This window comes from Anser cygnoides, chromosome 9 (genome assembly GCF_040182565.1).
Source record: "Anser cygnoides isolate HZ-2024a breed goose chromosome 9, Taihu_goose_T2T_genome, whole genome shotgun sequence".
In the NCBI taxonomy this organism is placed as follows: domain Eukaryota; kingdom Metazoa; phylum Chordata; class Aves; order Anseriformes; family Anatidae; genus Anser; species Anser cygnoides.
This window is the reverse complement of record NC_089881.1, coordinates 23,984,576-24,002,612: the sequence shown is the minus strand read 5'-3', so window position 1 is coordinate 24,002,612 and position 18,037 is coordinate 23,984,576. Positions and strand designations below refer to the sequence as shown.

Genomic DNA, 18,037 nt, shown 5'->3' with positions numbered 1-18,037 from the left:
AGTAGCAAACAATAAATTTATCAATTTGCTATCATAGTAATTCACCAAATTGTCATATAATTTTATTAGTTTGTACCAAAGGTATTGTACTGCAAAGAAAATGTATTAAAATTTGACATTTAATCTCTGTTTGTCTTACAAGACGTATATAGATGATGAACATTCATGAACATTCTGTCTATTTTAATCATTATTCTCAGCTAGCCTAGACAAATATTTCCATGAGTACCATAGCTGAAATGCAAATACCAGAAAAAAAATAATAAAAAAAAATTAATAATCTCTCTGGGGTTCATAACCCAATTAGTCAGGGCTTGGAACTCAAAAGACCTTACTATTGAAATATGTTAGTTTCCATAACAGAAATCATACAAAGCTGGAGGTCTGTATCAAATTACTTATATTTGGATTATGAAATAGACATTACAAAGAGAGTTTCTGTATATTTTTTACCATTCTTTTTGGGCATTAAGGCTAATTTTCTCTCATCATTCACTTCTAAAATTATCTTAGAATAGTTGTAACAACTCTCTATTTGATACTCAAAGTTGCCTAGAGGCTTGGAAATGGTTCAATGGAGGCAGTTTCCGAAAAGAAAAGAAGCATTTTTCAAATAGAATTTAAAGGTCAAACTGTTTCAGAAATATTTTAGCTATTAGTAGAGATGCTTAAAAGCTTGAAGGAAAAATCTGAACTTGTCATTCCCAGTTTACAGTCGTACTACAGTTCATTTCATTTTAAGATGGCCTGACTTTCATTAATCTTATATTCTATAGAAGGCTTGAAGAAATACTGCAACCAAATAAGTTAATCTACCTATAGTCTTGAATTTGAGAGGAGTTCCATGTGTTTTTGCATTCCAAACAAGGGACTGTTTGAACACTGGTTTATATGGTGAGAACATTTAAACAAATAAATATGAGATCAAAATAAAGTTTCGGCAAAAAATAGGTTCTATGCCAATGTAAGAATCTGCCAGTGCCACGTCCTGTGATATATAAGATCATTGTTTTTTATAATTTGTAACGAATTCAGCAGAGCACTAATTACACAGGTGTGAAGAGCCTGAACATATACTTTTCTGCAGCTGGTGTTCTGTAACTCCATTTTCTCTAGAGACATTTGAAACTTTGCTGTTCTTGAGGTTGAATTAGAAGCCCTCTGGGGATTACAGACACATTGTCTGAGAGTAAATGAGAAGATAGCAAGGGTTTCTTCTCCACAAGCAATAGTCTAAGGCAGTGGCAAATAGACTGTCAAAGTTCGCTGGGCTGTGGTTAAGAGGAATTAATTTCTTAAGAGATAATACCTAAAAAGTAATGCAAATAAACAATTAATTGAAGAAAAAAAAATCATTTACCTGTAACTAGAATTATGTCTGCTTCAGTGAGCCTGAACAACTCCTTTTGTTGTTAATGCCTACTAACTAATTTAGTTGCTAATACCTGCTAATTCCATTTTTATCAGCACAGAAGAAAACCCAAAGCCCATCACAAAAACGCTGCCGATAGCCAAATAAACTCCCTTATTACACAATATCAGTGCGAACTAAGAAGTACCTTCCCGGCAGAGGGGCTCAGCAGCAGTTGCAGCTGGGGAGCTGGTGAGTCTGGCTCGGCACCGGAGAGCTTGTGTGCAAGAGGTGAGTGTGCAACCCCATGCTGTCACTAAGCCACTCCACTGGACTGGACTATGACTGCAAAAACGGAGGACTTTTTTTGCAGCGTCCCTGCTGTCATGTAGTCGGGTGACGGATGCTTGCCTCCTAGTGGCTTGGATTAGGGTAATTGATTGAAAAAATCTGATTAGTTCATGAAGTCAAAACTCTGTATCCATATCAACCTCACCTTCAGCAATTGTAGAACTGTTTTCTCTGCCTTTACAAAGTCACTACAGAGCCAAGCCTTCTAAATCAGCAACTTATTCTTCTGCTCTCTTCTGTTTTTTGAAGTATAGTATGCAACTAAAGTGAATCTTGGAAAGGGATGAACAGACTATGGGACTCTCATAATTTTATTGTATATTTCAATTGTGGGTGTATTTTTTTCTCCCCTCCCCAGAGAAGCATGCAGCCTGTATATTGACAAGACCTGGATAGGTTCTGCTGACCAAATTCTGCTGACTTTCCTGTGAATACTAAGACGCAGATATTCATTTCACACTTTCTGTATTCAATTCATTGATTTTCTTTATCACGTTGCAAGAAAATGCAATTACCTGCTAAAAGCATGCATCTGGGAGTGTTTTCAGATGATCCAATATTATCTTTCTATTTTTGTCTGCTAATGCTGGGCATTAAAAACAAAACTGGCACTTTTCAAAGGCAGTGCCTATATTCCCTATCCACACGTACACAGCCACAGTTTTAAGATCACAAAGGTGTGGTATGATCATGTCCCAGTTTTGCTTGAGTTTTATGGTCTTTGTACAAATTCCTTTGGCATTTCCACAGCTGGGCAAGCTCCACTCTTCTCAAACTGAGGCAAAACACAACCTTGGCTAGGCTTGAGCTTCTTGAGTTGCTTCTTGCAGCAAAACATGAAAAGTGTGCTTGCAAAGGTGGCTTGGCAGAAAGAATCATTTCCAAAATATACCGTGACTTTTATAGAGGAAGGCTTGAGACCAGTATGGCCACTGAGCTACTGAGATTAACAGGGTTGTGGATATAAACCTCCAAATTATTGTCATGAAAGGGACAGAGTGTTTTGGCTGAAATTACTTTTCATAATTTTTTTTTCCTTCTGTAGATGATTCCTCTGTAATATATTCGGTGCTAGTTATTGGCAAGAAGCAAAAGATGCGAAGTGGGAGTTTAAAGAAGAAAAACATCATGAAGATACCAGGTCTTTCCTGACTTTTCCACATCATGCCATTTTATTCAAACAGACCATGGTCCGACTTCTAAAAAGTAAGTTTCTCTCAAGTCAGATAAAGCAGCTCTGTTTATAGTCTGGATCCATAAATCTGAAAGGAATTGTGTGTTAATATCTATCTATATGAGTAATACAACACGATATTAACACTGAACAGTATTATGCAAAGATAATTACTGACCCAAGCCTTTAGCTCGATCTTAACACATTTATGAATATTTGTCTTTGCAATTACTGTTTGTCTCCAATCATTATAATTTTATTTCTTATTCAGCTGGCAGACTATGACCTTAGAAAAGATACTTGCCATAAGGTACTCATCTTTTTGTGTTTTAAATATGTAATACAAGTTTAAAATATATCTTGTTAATCCTCGCACTCATGAGTATAGATTTTTTTCTATGAAAGATATGTAATTTCCCTTGTCTGAGAGTACAGGAATAAGAGATAAGAAGGGGACTGAACATTATTTAGACAGTTCTGTGGCACTCAGCAAATTATCACATTTTCTTCATTCCATATAATCAGAAATGAAAGTGTACACAGTTTGCTAATAGTTAAGTAGTGGAAGTTATAATAATTTCTTTGAAAGTTTGACTTGTAACAAAAGGACTTAGTGTCAGATAAACACCCTGTCATGAGACATATAAAGTCTTTTTTTCCTGAATACTAAGGCTGAGGAAGCAAAATTGCACAATAAAACTCCTACAGTCAATAAGCAATAAGTAACCTGTCAAACATAAGTAAAAGTGGAAAAAATTAGGCAATGTTGGCATCTACAAAGATCTACTGGAGCAACAAGGCACAACAGCAAGAAAATTAATGCCAACACCTCTTATAGAAATTACCAGCCTCTTCAGTTCAGTTTCTCGGAAGTAAATGTCAACTGAGTCAAAGACAGCAAACACCTCTGTAGCTTGAATATTAAAATGACTTTGTAGGCAAATGCCTCGAGCATAAAAAGTAAGGTGCTAGGCTTAAAAATGAATATAATTGAGGAAAGCATTAATGAATAATAGCTGAGTGGCAGTATGTAAGTTTAGGACACCTTTATGCTTATGTGAACATATTGTTCTCATTCTAGGCAAATTGCTAGCTGACAGCTGGCTCCACCTCTACTATAAATTATTGGACTCAAGAGCAAGCTGGAAATCCACCGCAGGATCATCAGGCGCAGTGGAGTTAGTTTGTATTTACACTCTGGTAACCAAGCTGGGGATTGGGTTTCCAGCATTAAGGAGTCTTACATAAAGCAAGATTTGCTTTTCATTAAGTTCCATGTTGACAGACATAAATCCTCACTATAAGTCCTTTCTAATTTATATTTTGTTAGGATAGGCCAGTACGCACAAAATTTTTCCTAATTCATCTGCTGCATTGTAAAGCTTTTATTGTGCTTTAAAATTATTCCAGTATTTTGATCTGTGTTGTCAGGCTTCATCCTCCACTGGTCTTTTTCCCTAGAAAATGTAGGTGACAAATATTCACAAACACTAGTTAGATCTGTGCCAAAGGGAAAGTTCAAAACAATAAAGCTCTAGCCAGAAAGCTATATAGTGGGTGAACTGTTTGTTCACAATTCCTATGCCTCTTTTCCATCTCAGGCCTACTCAAACCTTCCTGTTAGTTTTGTGGTTTTCTTTTTTTTGTTTGTTTGTTGGTGAGTTTAATCCTTTTTTTTTTTTTTTTTTTTTCCCCTCCACATTCTGTTTATATTGCTGGATGAAACCAAGAGGGAAAAGGGTATAGCAGCACCCTCTTTATTCACTCTCATCAAGAGAAACAATCTGTCTGTTTTTAATTTTTTATTTTCTGGAAATCAAAGGCAGAGGAGTTAAGAGGAAAAACTAAGTATTTTAAAACTTCCAGAAGGTGAAAAACAGGACCTAGTTGTGCATTCCCTGTAAGAAGGGATAAAAGCCTTCCTTTCTCATGACAAAATTCTAGATGCCTTAAAATCTACTAATGTGATAAATTTCATGACTAGTTTAGGTGCTTTCTGATAGGGTTGGTTGGGTGTGAACATGGGGGAAAGAGTAAGCGAGCAATTTTCCACTACCAGAAAAGGCTGGGGTTGAGCTTTCTCCACTTGAAGACTGATGTTTGTAGGATCTGAGTGGTCAAAACTTTATTAAAAGCATAGTAAACAAATAAATAATATGTTTTGGATCTGTATCTGCAACAAGGTGAGTTTGAGGACCAAACTTATGTTACAGTACTGGGACCTTAATTATTGTGGGCCAGTATCATCCACAGGATAATCAAATTCACTGGAAGTATGGTGGAAATCAATACGGTACTGTGGTTGGCACTTGTAACTTCTTTGTGTGTATGAGTTTCTACAACAGAATTCTCGATACCTTGCGGAGGAGGGGGAAGCAACCAGCAGGCAAGAAATAAACGTCTTCCTCTTTCATCTAAATTTAGCTAGAAAAATAGTGACAACAAAATTAGAGATGTGCTGAACTATCCATAGGAGATTCCGATCCAATATTAGCCTACTTACCCTGTTACTTATCTTCAAATGAACACACCACCAGCAGAAAGGATTTAGGTTACATTTGAGTAATCCAAATCTTGTAGGTAGTGGGGTTTAGTGAAACTGGAGCATTTGTTACTATAATTTAACTACAAAAAACAGCATTTACTAAAGTAAGAGGTCTGACTTTCAAGCACAAAAGCAAGGAGGTTTGTAGCAGTATTGGTAAGGCTGGAGTGTCAGTCTGGATTTTCAGCCTTAAGTCTGAATTTCCTTGGTTTTGTGGATTTGTCAAACATTTAACAGTGTTTAAACAAACTTTTTTCCTGATGACATTCAAACCTCTTATAATACAGCCTTTTTAAGGAAAGAAAAAATAGTAGTAGTAAAATGATGGTGTTACTGTGGTGAGGAATAGGTCGCTGTCTTGTGTGCACACAGCAGTGGTGGGAGCTGGACACCTGAGCTCCTTCCTCATCCTTGTGTGATGGCAAGCTGGGTCCTCTCCGCAGGGGTTTCACTTCTCTGTGCCTCAGTTTCCTGAACAATAGCCTGAAGATCATATTTACAAATCTCTGAAGATGCCCTCATTAATTAGTCAGTATATAATATGTGCAAAGTGGTTTAACATGCTTGGGTGGAGAGTGTTACAGAACATTTCAGAGGGGATTGTAATTGCCAGTGACCGGAGAGGACCCCGATGCAGAGTACGTGTCAGCACAGTTCACCCCTTCAGAGCATCTTCAATTAAAATTGCTCAAGGACAGGAGCACTCAGATTCCCATTCCTGCCAGCCTGTTAAAGAGCGATAAAGGAAGTAGGGAACTGCAATTCTATAAAATGAATATTGAGTTGGATGAAACACATCCTTTTTTTACATGTATTACATAAAATGCAATTTTCCAAATTTTGCAAATAGCCCAAATTGTTCTAGGTACAATTGCCTTTATAAAATTTACTATATGAAAGGAGGAAACATCACTATGCGGAACAGAAATATGTTATGAAATTCCATAAGCTCACATTGTGCACTGAAAATGCTGTGGCCTGGTTTTAATTCTGCAAAATTCAACAAATACTGGACTGTAGCACACTTTCCCATTTATATCTTTAAATGGGAGTGCAGCATTGTCATTTGTAAGTGATCTCTTGACAGTGCGCTGTGAGCTGCTTAGCCACTGATTAACAGAGGTTATTGTAAAGGTCTCCCAATTAATAAAAATAAAAATTCAGTGGTCCAGCTGTCAAACATGGAGCTGCATTTCTTATGGTGCATTCATCAGTTAAAGCACTCTCAGTTACTACTTTCTATGTTACATCACGCTTGCTTGCTGAGCTAGATTATGAAGACAAAGTTCACTTGTTGGTGGAATAAGTTACCCTAATTTGAATTTGAAATGGATGACATCCCATTATTTAGCTTAATCTAAATTCAGAAAAATATGCAATTAAAAGAGCTACATTACCTATACAATTTAAATCCGAACTGCCTCTAAATATCCAGCTCTGAAAGGTAATATTTGGACCATGTATGAGAATATAAGAAATAATCACCAAGGGCAGATAGACAGTAATTGTTACAGAAGATATTAAAAAGAATGAGAAAGTCTTTTATTAGATTTCCACCAGGATAAACAAGCACTGAGAATGAGTAGGTCTAATAAGAAGTGATGTAGGTGTTGAAATACATCACCAGTACACTGACATGCAAAACTTTATTTATTTATTGCTGTTTATCAAAAAAAGCTCCAGAGAGAAAGTCCCAAGACATTGCCAAGGTAACGCTGTGCTGTGAGATGTGGAAGCCCTGCATGTCCTCAGGAGCCACTACTGCTCGCACCCAGGTGTGTCGGTGTTGGCAGCAAAGGGAGCAACTGCAGCAGTGCCTGACCACTGGAGAGCAAGACGACAGGTTGTGTCATCAATACTACTTTGGGAAGTTCTTTGCAAGTTTGTGTCCTACATACAGACCTAGTCCTTCAGTTCAGGATCTTATTGCTTTTCTGAGACTCAAGAATTATATTAATTCTCCAAAGTTAACCCTTAGTGGCTAAACTAAATCTTTACTTTTTCAAATTCCAGTTTAGGTACCTAATGACATAATAAGGCTCTTTTTTATCGATGAATGCATGCTTTTTTTTTTTCCTCCTGTTTCATGAACAGTGACAAATGACAGGCACTGTTTATATCCCTTTCAGAGAAAGTATATTTCTGAGTGTCTTTGAGCAGGTAAAACTTGTGTGCATGCTCTGTGTACTGGCACAATAACACAGGGTGATGGTTAAACGCACTTCATGGACCTTTAAGAGCTGTTACTTGGCGCGTATCTGAACATGCAAGAGTTGGCTCAGTGGATTCTAATTTGAAATAATTGCTCTCAATTTTCTAATAGTAAGCAGTCAGCTAATATCACAAACATCAGCCTTTGCAGAAATCTTCCATACATTTCCACCCCAAACCAAGAGTTTAATAAGCAATTAATTCCTGAAACGATGCATAGCTATCTGCAATAGCCATTTATAGGCACTGCAACAAAGTCATTTCAGAAGACTAAAACTGAGCTGATGAACGTTTCCAAATGTACCTGTATAAATAACAATAATAATAATAATAAAAGTTAGAAATATTTGTATGAGGTCTAGAGTGATAACGAAAAGGGCAAGCTGTCACTTTCTAAAGTTAACTTTTCTAACTCACACCTGGAAACTTTCTGCACTTGGAAGAGCTGTGACTGACGCCACAGGGAAGCATTTTCGGAGCTGAGTGGAGAACCTCACAGTGCAGCCACCGAAACAGAGCTCAGGAGGCACATCTGCCCCTGCGGCACTCGCTGGTAGTTCCTATTCAGGCTCAGGAATAACCCCCGAGCAGCTTCTCAAAAGGAAATGACCCAAAACTGGCAACTAACAAAGCGTGGCAGCATCAGTGCATAATGGCACATTATACAGATGATATTTTCCTTAAGATACATATCAAGTGTGGTGTCAGCTGTGGCCCACACTCGGCTCCGTTGCTTGCCCCAGCCCCTCACAGTGCGTGGAGCTCTGCTGCGCTCAGGACCAGCTCACTGGTGCTGGTACTTGGCCATGGGCTTGGTTTCTGCACCCAAGGTGCCTCCTAAGAAGGCACCTGGGCTTCTCCCTCACTGAGAAGATAGAGCAGCAACTCTCGTGACATCCCGGACCTGCTTTGCAAGCTGGTGTCTATCACCACGGTGTATCGTCATGCTGTAAGAACAGTCAAAAAGTTTTGCGAAATCGGTGATGTTGGTGGTCATACCTGGATCCTCTGCAACAGCACAGGGGGCAGGGAGGGGGTGGCTGTCCAAAACAGATTCCCCAGTTTAGTCATTACTCTGGCACTGTTGGCCATGCAGGAGATCCTAATAGACAAAAGCCTTTACAGAGCCTTCATCTCACATCCCAGACTTTTTCAGACATTTCTGCACCTAAAAAACACTCCAAGCAAACTAATATGATTGTTATCAAGCATTCACAGTTATTCATTCTCTTATGTTACTTTATTTCCCAGACTCTTCATGGCTAGCCATTATGTTTTCTCCTTTTTCTAATGTTCATCGCCTCCTTCCATTCCCTGTCTACAGTCTATCGCCATGCCTGTGGTGACCACGTGCAGTTCCAAAGCTCTTGTTTGACATGGAGTGATTCCTCAGGCCACCTTTAATAAGACAGAAAATTGTAGCTTCCAATGCTCAGACTAATTCCCCAATAGCTGGTTGAAAATTACGGTGAGACCGTTAGGAATGCCCACAGCCCGGGCACATGTGGAGCACCTGCTGTGCCAGAAGGAGGAAGGGAGAGGTGGCCATTGGGAATGTCTTCCCATCCTTTGGAACGTCCTCTTCTGTTCCCAACAACTGGGAAGATGGCAAATGACTGTCACCCCCCCACCCCTTGCTGCCATCTGCAGTCTAGTCGCTTATAGACATCTGGCCAAATGATGAGTTAAGGAAGCTTGCAGCAGATGTTTGCAGGTTCAGAAGTATACAGAGGGTTTCTGCTTGGTCTGATGAGTTTAACCAGTAGAAACAAAACACATTTTTCTTCCTCTGCAGCTGAAAGAGCTGAAGTCCAGGAAAGGTGTGCCTTTCCAATAAATCCGCCAACTCATAAATCTTTCCTGATCTTGCTTGAAAAATTTTAATAGCTTTGAAATACATTTTTATGTTGTTCCAAAATTGCCAAAGGTGTTCATTTTCCTCTCATTGGTCGGCTTTTGCACCATAAGATATGGTAGCAGCTTACACCTTTGGTTTCTGCACAGATTTTTAATAAACAGAGTCTTTGATTTGTTTCAGTTTGCCAAGAAATAATGGGAATTCTCCATTGATAATTACGAAGGGATCATTAAAAGGTAGCTTTCTATATATTCACGTTCACATCTCTAACTGCCCTCAATTAGGCTTATCAGCACTGATTAATCCTGCCCATTCTGCAGTGTAAGTGTGGAGATTTTGAAAACAAAGACAAAGTATTTAAAATAAATTGGCCAGAAATGTTTGGAATGTGTTTCTATACAAGGGGAATGCTAAGTAGCTCTTATTGTAGATGTTTTCTAGCTAAAGGCAATATTATCTATCAGACCCATTAGGAACTTGTTGATGCAAATTGCTGTGGTCTTTAATGCCACTTGCATTTCCTGAAAGTTCATTAAAATTAAGGTACTGGCTTTATCTAATTAAGCAGCCAATATCCATCTCTTTCTTTCAGTTTGTCTCCAGTTAGTCTGCTTTTAAAAACAAGATTTTCTTTGAAAGTTCTTGATGACATTTTTATATTTTCACTCATGTCTCTAACTGTATTTATCTGATCTTCTGGTAAATCCTGTAGGGCTGAATCTAGTGAATCCATTATTTAGTCTACACCACTAGAACGCAATTCAATAATTCAATACCGTTCAAAAATTTAAACCTATTTTTAGACATTTGGTTCCTCATTCAGCTTCTTCTTTATAGAAAGAAACCCATATATTTCACTGTCAATGTTTTATTAGCTATTTCTGTTTTGGCTTTTAATTGAACTGAATTAACTCTTACCAACATACTGTGAACTAAATGATAAAAATTTCACACAGAATTTTATAAATGTTACCTACATAATAAGTGCCATTTTAGTTGATACAAACTCTCCTAGATACCACAAACAAACAAACAACAGCAGCAAAAACAAACGACAACAACAAACAAAAAAGATAATTCAGGAAGGATTCATTAGGTATGAGAAAATATACATTAATAATACAATAATACATCAGGGAAAATGTTACTGATATTTTGTTAGAAAGTCTTTGCACATCAAATATGTTATCTCAGTCAACTTTATTACTAAATTTGTACAACTTTATTGCTAAATTTGCATACAAAACGGAACAGCTGAAACCCCAAAGAACACCTCTCTCAAATTTTCAAACACAATGCTACAACTGAAAATAATAGTTTCAATGTTCACATGAAATTTCTTGGCTTAAAAAGCGCGGCACAGATTTTGCTGTGTATTTGTTTAATTTTAACTTTAAACATTTTATTCATCTGGGTGGGATTGTTTGCACTCACTCAGTGTGACTCTCCAGGTCACAAGTATCTCACGATCACTTTAGAACTAGAGCTTCCAAAATTATAATTCACTATAAAGTAGTCCTGAAAACATAGCAGATATGAAAGTATAGATGAAACAGTCTTAGAAGTAAATCATGTGCACAATGATGTCTATCAACATCCCTAGTTATCCCTTGCTAAATTCTTGTTACCATGGCGTTGCCTGTACTTCCTATGATAGTGATAAATTCCTCCTGCACTAAGGTTAATCTTGGGTGAACTCAGTACATGTGGTAAAAGTTTGTAAGCTCATTTGGGTTGTTCATCTGCATTGTGCATTACTGTAAAAACAAAAATACCCACACAATCCTTAAGATTCAACATGGAAATTGTCAGAGCAGAAATAGGTAGGCTTATTGTCCCATTTGCTAGAGGAAAGATCAGTCCATAACTAAGGAGGATTTTCTATCAACATGTTGTGGGATGAAAAGATGCTTAGGATTTTGAAATAAAATGTGTCTATGAGTAATGAACAAGGGTACATTACATTGATAAGAATTACAGCGCTCTCTGGGCATATTATGGGGTTGTATGAAGGTTTCCTAGAGACTAAAAAATGTAGGTGCTGCTCAACACAAAGCCCATTAAATTCTGGGGACCAAAATGAAGAGAAAAAAAATAAAGTCTTTTTAGTTTCTATGACGGAGCATGCATTCACCCTGCAAACTTATATTATGCTTGGCAGTTTGCATCAGTAAACAAAGTTTGCTTTAGTATCTTCTTATTTACATTTGCCTGCACCAGTAATGCTATATCACATGCCAGGGGTAGCCCTGGGCAATAAGCTGGCAAGAGCCTTGTTTCCTTGTCACAGGAGCTCTGTGATTTCCAGCCAAGGGTATATGCTCACTGCATATATATCCTTGACTAACAGCAACAGCCCTAGAAAACCCTGCAGCTCATACTTGCTTCAGGCTGAGATGTGATTTAGACTGGCAGAGAAAGGCTTTTGCTGCCATTACCCTTTGCAAATAGTGACATCCTCATGCGGCTGTTTCTTTATTAACTCAGATGGTTCCCCAAAGTCACCTTCCAAAGGGTGCAGGAATCTATTGCGGGTTGGCTCTTCCTGGCCATTAAAAAATAAACCTCACCATTTCCAGTTCATAATTTATGCTTGGTTTGGTGAGGCTGCACGTGTAATTGCATAGAAGAAATTCCAGCTGCTGGGAGCAGCCAGCACGTCACGGGCACTGGGGTTGCTCTGTGCACAGAGGCATCTGGCGTGGCAGAGCCTCATGCCCCAGACCCACCACTGCCAGCTCCTTGAGCACTGGCCTGTTGTGTGAAAAAGCGGTGTCTAAAGCGAGATTTTGGGCTTGAGGGGTGCAGGAGGACTTTGCTGAATATCTGGCCTTATTTTCAGGGGAATTCAGATTCAGATCAGTAACAGTTTCAGTTTCTCCAAAAACAGGGAAATGTTTCAGTTAGCAGTTGAATACAGAAGCAGGTACTGCACATCCAAACACCATCACAACATGAAGACAAACCACAAAAGGTTCTTTCCTTGCAGTTTAAAGTCTAGCAAGCAAACTTGTTTGATGGCTTATCAGCTACCGTGAGTTTAGCATTTGAGCGTTTTCAAGACGGAATCCGATAGGAGAAACGGCATCTTTCCAGAGTGTCATTAGGAGATGACATTTAGAAAAGAGAGTCAAAGACTTATTAAAATTTGATCTGTGCTTCAGGATCTTCTTTCAAGTGAATCATTCATCTTTCCAGCGAGGCTTTGTGTGGGCTCCCAGGCTGGCACATGTTTTCCTGCACCCTCAAAGCTTTATGAATTTACGATGATTAGAGAATGTCAGGAATTCAAGTACCAGCTTGAAGCAGAGCATGCTTTGGAAGGCAGCATTTTAAATTCCTGCCCATACATTGTTCGGTGCCCACCAGTCTGCAGCAGCCATGCTGATTGCTGGTGGAGTAGAAAGCAATTAGGGAAGCGGCTGCTGCTTAGAGCTCTTGCCGTAGCTGAACTTGCTAGTCGCAGGCGTGCTGAGGACTGTTTATTTGAGAAAGGGCTTACTAGAGAGAATGACATTCATACATTTTGGTTGGCGACAATTTTATGAAGAGCTGTGGAACGCTGCTTTTTTTCCTCTCCCTGGAAACATGCTCTGTAGGAAAAAACAAAACGCTGTAAACAGGAGAGGCTGCCAGAAAGGTGAAGAGTAATTCCTATGACCAGGTATGATCAACTAGTGATGAGGAAAAGGTGGATAAAGAAGAAATAACATAGCTCCTTTGTTTCCGAATGTAGAGTTGATTAAGCCATCAGCTTATTCTGCTTCCATCTTCATTTATTAAATTGTCAGCTTCTATCTGTCCCAAGAGATATCCGTGTAGTGAATATTGACGACGGAAAGAGAGTTCTGGAGCCGTGCATGATATTTCAGGGTTAGCTTCCCATTAAAAGCATATTAATTTCAGGGGCTTAAAAAGCTGAGGCAAGTAATGTATTTGGGCTCAACTTCTGTCATTTATCACATATTACTTTTTTGGTCAATGTTTAGAGATGAAGCCCTTGACTGCGTGTCCCACCTGCTCTCATGCTGTCATGTCCAAAGCGTACATCAGCAACTTCCAAGTGATTCTGATGCAAAACTGTATCCTAGCCGCAATCTGAAGGTGGAGAAGAGGAAGAAAGAGCAAAGCTGAGCTCTCTCACAGAGCCACCGCAGCTCCCCGTGCTACAGGTGTTAGTGGCGGCACTCGAACTGAAGGAGCCTCTCCCTCAGCTCTCTCTTTAGCTGACCTGATTACAGCTCTCAAGGTGACATCATAGCAAATGCATAGAAAGTCTAATGAGCTGAACCCAGATTTGTGAAAAGGTGCAAATCCTGGTTTAGTGTATTGAAGAGTCTTCAGCTTGTAAGCACCTTTACTGGAGTCAACACAAGCCGGTTTCATGCCCACAATCTGGGAATAAAAAGCCCTCCTTTGTGTTACCTGCCCCCTAAGATGTCTTTGAATCTGTAGCTGTCTGGTGAGTGAGGTTTCCCAACACTGCAGTAGACTGTTTCAAAATAATACTACAGTTTGCTGAAAGTCACAGCATCCTTGAGCTTTCACTGCCTTACCGTTATTATTGTTGTTGTTGTTACTGTTATTAGACTTCGTAATGCACCGAGCTCCCAAGTGCTCTCTGCTATTGCTAAGATTACACAATACTTCAAGGAATTTTAAAGACAGCTGTTTTGTGCACGCTTGAAAGAAACGGGGGAGGCAGGTGTGACATTGCTTCGTACACTGATACGCAGCATTGCTATGCAGAATTAAACTGCGGAGGTAGGTGATCCCTCCTGTTGTATGTAAGCCATGGGGAAAAAGCCTGGAAAGAGACCTCAAATATGCAAGGCAGGGGCCACAGTTCACTGCCTGTCCTTCATGGCACACCTGACATTTTGACAGAGACTAAATGACTTTTTGCTTTGGGTCAGGAACCAGTCCGAGGAGTTTACTGTCAGAGTACGCAACTAGAAAGGCTCAAAAGGTTGTGTGGTCCATCCTCCTGTCCCTGTCCCATAGCAGAACCACACATATTTCTCAGATTTCTCATTAAAAGTGCTAAATGGATGTTGGAAAGAGGATTGGATAAAAGCTACTGGAGACCAGGAGAGGAAGAAAATGAGGAACGATTTTAGCTACAAATGACATGACAGTTTTTTAAGAAGAGGGAATGAACGGCCTTTATGTGTGCAAACCCCATTTGCAATTTAAGAAGATGCTGTGCCTGCAACTAGGATTATGCAGAAAGATATATCACTGACATTAGTGTTAAAATTCTTAAACTCACTGTAATTTTCAGGGACAGGTAGTTTATAACATCTGAATGCTTGCTTTCTGTCTTGAGCACTAAGTCCTTGATGGCCTGAGTTTGTGACAAGAGTTCTGCTTAGAGCTGAGTCTGGACTTGGAGGGGCTGTGGCAGCCTGGGGCTTTTCCTGGGTCTGCTTTTGGAAGAGATTTAAAAGAGCAATACACGTGCCCAAGCTTTTGTGGAGTATAAAGTTGTTGGAATAATTTCCACAGCTTGGATATTCCAGTAAGAGTTTTGTGAGACACTCAGCTAAGGAAAAAAATCCCTTTCACTCATCATAAAAATAATAACCTAATGTAATATTAAAAACAATTCAGTTAAATATTTAAGGCTGAAGAGAAAGTCACTTAATTTTCAGCCTAGCGCATCTAATAGTGGGGGCAGCATACTCATATCATCCTTACTTAAGAAGGTGGCAGGAGCTCCCTGGGGGATCAGGGCTCAGGTGGGACACCAGCCCAGCCTGCAGGGGGTGGGCAGGGGGGGGGAGTTTTTGGCCACACCTGCAGGCTAGCCCTGAAAAGGAGCTGCAAAGCCCAGCCTGAGAGGCTATGAAGCTGAAGGAGTAAGAGAGGGGTGGTGGTGCTAGCCGCTGCTGCTGTCTGGGTGGAGTAGCTGAAAAACAGTGTGCAAGAAGGAAGAGAAGAAGTTCAAGCCCCAGGTAAGGTGTAGATGCTTAAATCAACTTGTGTTTGCTTGGGTTCCTGCTGAGAAGGTCCCTTAAAGAGGGGAATGTAGGAGCATGTGCTTGGTAGAAGGAGTGCAGGGTAGGACTGCAGAGCCTGGAAGGAAGCAGAATGAGCACATCTATGAAGTCCTAGTCCATTTAAAACATAGAAGCTCTTGTAATACTGTATGGGTAACATCAACTAATCTAATCACACAAAATGACAATCAAGCTGAGCACAGTGAAACCCCAAGGCCACCTACATGGGTACATCTCAAATGAATGGCTTTTGTTTTTTTACTTTAAGCAGATGCCTGCAACTCCTGCTAACGCCCCCTGTTGAGGGTGGCAGGCTCTGGGTGGGGGAGGATGATGGTGTTCAGAAGCACTGAGATCCTTCAAAATATTCTACCCAAGGTGTTTCAAGGGGGGGAGTGGACCAGTGCCACAGGAAGCAGGTGGACAATTCCAGGTGGGTGTTGGGGAAAATTAGGTCTCTAGGCCTGCAGAGCTGTGGCCTCAGGAAAAAGGCAGATTGTAATGAATTATAGTGGAGAGCTATGGATGCTTCTGAGCAGGTATGTGTCTGCCAAAGAGTACGTGGTTGTTCCTGCTTCTATTTTGACAAGTCTGATCTTTGAAACCAGTAATTGTCAGTACTCATCGTTTTATAATTATGCTCTGCTCTGTTAGAATAAACCAATATATCAACAGGGAGGAACCAACTAAAAGCCCTCCCTTTGTGCGTGGCAAAACCAAACTGAGTTTTAAAAGCTGCTGTTGTTTTATACTTCTAAGCTTGAAATTTCCAAGCAGCAGTAGGAAGCTGAATGGTAAAAAGGGATTGTAAACCAGAGGTGCTTTGTTGGTGACCATAGAGGCTAGGATAACGTAGCAGTCTCCCAATAAATAGCTAAATGCAAAGTGTCAAGGAGAACACAGGATTATTTACTGTGACACTTGAGGTATTATGAGAGGTAATAGGCTGAAAAAAAAGGAGAAGAAAAATGTAAGTTTTATAGCATGAAAAAAAATCCCTGGCAGTGAAACTTACTAGGTTGTGGAACAGTTTTCTGAAGGAAGCGCTAGCAACCTTCTGGTTTGGGAAGCTAAAAACTATAGAGTAAAATACTGGTAAAATGCAGAGCAAGAAATAACCTTTCACACTCCAAAAAATAACGTGTAGCTGATGTATATGTTTGAGGGGATGGTCCTGAAGCTACTTTGGGGAAAAGGCATGAACTTCGTAAATGAGGACTTCCAGAGGCTGATTATTGTGATGCGTTGGAGAACAGGTGCATGTGATGTTTAATGCAACAGTGGCAGAGCTTCATTTCTTCATCTGTGGTGCTCTGATTTACCTCCCTCTGCACCAAACAGCAGCTTTGGGAGGGGGGTTGGCTGTTGAACCTCACTGTCAGCTGTCAAATCAGATGGAGTCCAGCTGGTTGACTTGTGTGTGCACGCGGTGCTTGTGTGCATGTTCATGTCATGTCTGGGACAACGTGCCAAAAGCTTCACTGTCTGTCCTGGGGCAGGTAGGCAGACACTCACTGCAGTGTGTTCCCTTTGCTTCTCTTTGCATCCAACAAATCAAAACGGTTGGTAAATGACACTTGATCAAGCAAGCTGGTGACTTTGTGTCCGTGCAGTGCTGTTGTGGGGTTTTTGATGGTGATGATCCATCTTTCTTCACAGTAGTTCATCATATAATCATTCATACTATATACCATGATATACATGTAGTACCTTAAAGAAAATCAGGGTGTGTATCACTAGTTACACTATTTTAAAAAGTTTTTATTTTATATGAAGTTTATATTAATAAGGATTTAAACGAACAAACAAAAAACTAAATACAATCATCCCACTGCATAACTTTTGGTTTGATATCATTGAGTTTAGCGTAGCACAAAAGTAGGAGACTGACTAGTACTGGTTTGCATTTTAACAATGCATTTCTTTCTAAGATGCAAACTGAAATAAGGTCATAGTCTTAGTTAGAAAGTCAATTAACTCAGGGAGCAGAATGGAAGTTAATACTGATCCAGTAATGTGCATCTCAGTGGTAATTAATTCAGGTCTTTGTAGCAGCTTCAGGAAAGTAATTTCCTATTCTATAGGAAGAAACTGCAAAATGTTTTCTTTGGTTCTAGGGCCTTCAATTATGATGAATAAATAATTGGCGCAGTCTTGTTTTTTGAAGCCCATTATATAGTCTTGGAAGACTAGAATTGATTTCTGTGGCAGAAGCTATTTTGCAGAGCAAGGGAAGCAAGAGACAAAAGACTGGTTCCTTTTCTTTAAGTTGTGTATTATCATTTAATTGAGCCAAGTTAAACTCTTGCTTAGAATTACTACTGTACGAAACGCGTTCAGTTGACATGACATGCATTTAATATCTTAAACACTAAGATATTACTTCCCTTTACATTAAAGGCTATCGTTAGCATTATACATAATTTCAGCATGAAATATTTACTTTGACACAAGAATGCCTTTTAGATGCTGGTTGATGCTTATGGCATTAGAAAAGAGCACTCACAGGTGAACTCCAGGGTTAGTGGGAGGGTTCACTGTCATT

General features: G+C 39.6%; 2 long non-coding RNA genes across 3 annotated transcripts in view; both read left to right on the top strand.

The window, feature by feature from the left end:
* Positions 1-402: 402 nt before the first annotated feature.
* On the top strand, positions 403-4,071 carry LOC106043557 (uncharacterized). The gene is made up of 3 exons (XR_007161571.2): positions 403-1,642; positions 2,748-2,908; positions 3,958-4,071. It is a non-coding gene; the product is annotated as an uncharacterized lncRNA (long non-coding RNA).
* An 11,274-nt stretch (positions 4,072-15,345) lies between these two features.
* The window catches only part of LOC106031957 (uncharacterized), a 52,766-nt gene continuing 50,074 nt past the window's right edge, over positions 15,346-18,037 (top strand). For both annotated transcript variants that reach the window (XR_010833577.1, XR_010833578.1), the window contains exon 1: positions 15,346-15,447. This is a non-coding gene — a long non-coding RNA (uncharacterized lncRNA). The remainder of the gene's footprint in view (positions 15,448-18,037) is intronic.